Source organism: Lemur catta, chromosome 17 (assembly GCF_020740605.2).
Source record: "Lemur catta isolate mLemCat1 chromosome 17, mLemCat1.pri, whole genome shotgun sequence".
NCBI lineage: Eukaryota > Metazoa > Chordata > Mammalia > Primates > Lemuridae > Lemur > Lemur catta.
In genome coordinates this window covers 8,852,548-8,855,230 of record NC_059144.1, presented here as the reverse complement: position 1 = coordinate 8,855,230, position 2,683 = coordinate 8,852,548, and positions in this window count along the sequence as shown.

Genomic DNA, 2,683 nt, shown 5'->3' with positions numbered 1-2,683 from the left:
GGGGCAGTTCCTTCCCGTGCAGCCGCTGAATCTCCTGAACAGTGTTCTGACCTGATGCCATTCAGAGACATGGACAACACTCAGCTGGGACCCTGCCCAGTTCCACGAGACCCCTCCCTGGGCTCCTGATGTACCAGGACCAGCCAAACACTGCCTTTCCTTTGAGTCTTGGTCTTAGCTCCGTGGGCCACTTCCACTCAGGTCAGAGACACCAGCTCCCAACAAGCGGTGCCTTTTCCTTTGGGGTCTCGGCCCAGTTTCCTCTCAGTTCCTGATGTACCAGCACAGCTGAGCAGTCCCATCCTCACATACCTGGGTCATAGGATCTTGGGACCCTTCTTTGAAGCCTGAGGACACCAGCACTAACCAAATGGCAAACTCTACTCAGAGTCTAGGTTCTAGTTTGAGGATGCTTCTCTGCCAAAGTTATATATTTCAGTGTTCCAACCTCTTCACTCTGTTTCTCTGGCCTAGACGTGGCTGGCTGTGACGCCCAGTACTCATCTTCATAATATCTCAGGGTTCTCCCTTTTGTTTTTCAGTTCTTCAATACTTGCTTCACAATATTTTATATTAACTTCTTTCTGTTAGGGTACCTAGTACAGTTTGTTATTCTTTACTGGACATTTACTGATGCAGTAAGTTGTAAGGGAAAATAGCACAAAAAATATACTAGAAAGCAAAGAAGAAGTAAGACACTAGAGGGAGATAATAATGGTCTGGGTGAGTTAAAAAAAAGAACTAAAAATTTAAAAAATGAAACTATGATAAAAATGAAAGTCCCTGTAGAAGTACAAGGGGTAAAAAAGACAGCACTAAAACTACGACCATGGCTGTGGATAACACACTAGAGAAAGAACCAAGAGATAAAAATGATGAATGAAAAAATACTAATTAAGAGTGATTTGACTATATATCCACGTAAATTGTGGTTGAGAACAAAAGAATTTAGGAAGTGGAAAGGAAAAAAATGTTTAAAATGTAGTAAAAGAAAGTTTTCCTAGAATAAAGCAGCCTGAGTGAACAGAATGGAAAGCAATGCCAGAACTTAGGAAAAATGGATACAGAATGAGTATCACCAAGAAACATCTTGGCAAAGCCTTCAGAATTTGAACATAAAGAAACAATCCTACAGAGTCTCTCATAGAAAATACAAGTCAAACAAAAAGGGGAAATTTGTTTGGTTTCAGCCTTTCCTACAGCAGTACTGAATGCAAGTAGCAAATAAAGTAACATGTTTGAGTTTGTTAGAAAAAAAAATAATTCAAGAATTAAATTCCTGAAAAATTATTTCGATGTAAAAACAAAATAATATATTTTAAAATACGCCAGAACCTGAAGAACAACCACACATCTACCCTTCTCTAAACATGAGTCCTAACTAAAAGTAGAGGGTTTCATAAAAATAATTAAACATACAATAAGACAATATGAATGAAGTATAATAACAACAACAGCACCAACCACAGGCAATAAAAACAGACTCCTGGGAGATCCAGATATTAGAGTTATTAGATTCAGACTTTAAAATAAGTTTTCTTCATATATTAAAGAAAATAGAACAGAGTGAGACTGTTAGCAAAAAATCAGAAGCTATAAAGAATCAAATGCAAATTTTACAACCAGAAAATAAAAAATAACCAAAATTAAGACATCAATGAATGAGTTTAACAGCAGATTAGACACAGTTAAAGAGGAAGCTAGTGAACCGAAAGATAAATTTGAAGAAAATATGTAGATTAAAGCATGGAGAGAAAAAAAGAATTAAAAATAGAGAAAAGATCTTAAGAGACACAGAACATATAGGAAAGATTTAATATATGTGTAATTAGAGTCTGAAAGGAGAGGAGCAAGAAATAAAACAGAAGTAATATTTAAAAAGATAATTGCTGAAAACTTTGCAGAACTGGTTAAAGACATGGACCACGGATCCAAGAGGTGCAAACTCTGAGTACAAAGAAAACCACATGTAGGCACATGATAGTAAAGCTAAGACAAAAATCTTTAAAGTATCCAGAGGAAAAAAAGATATGCTTTAGTCTTACTTTTCCACAGAAGCAATGGAAAGAATACAATGATATCTTCAAGGTGCTGAAAGAAAATAACTTTCAGCTTAGAAGTCTATGTTTAGGGAAAACATTGAAAAATGAACCCATTCTACTAAGTGAAGTATCCCAAGAATGGAAAAATAAGCACCACATCTACTCACCATCAAATTGGTTTCACTGATCAACACCTAAGAGCACATATAGGAATGACATTAATCAGGTGTCGGGCAGATGGGCGGGGAGGGGATGGGTGTATACATACATAATAAGTGCGATGAGCACCCTCTAGGGGAGGGACATGCTTGAAGCTCTGACTCAGGGTGGGGGGGCAAGGGCAATAATATGCTGAAATAAAAAAAAAAATGTAAAATAAAGATTCACTCAGAAATATACACAAATGAGAGAATTAATCAAGTGTACACCCACAATAAAATAAATATGAAATGGAAGAGAAGAATAATCCTGGTGAAATATAAATTTGGTAAGGAATGAACACAAAAATAAGTAAATATATGAAAATTTCAATAAATATTGACTGTTTAAAGAATGTCTTATGTGGATTAAAATATACAGTAAATTAACATAGATGGCAAATAGAATTAAAGTATTCAAGTTCTTAGTATTTTCTGGGAAAA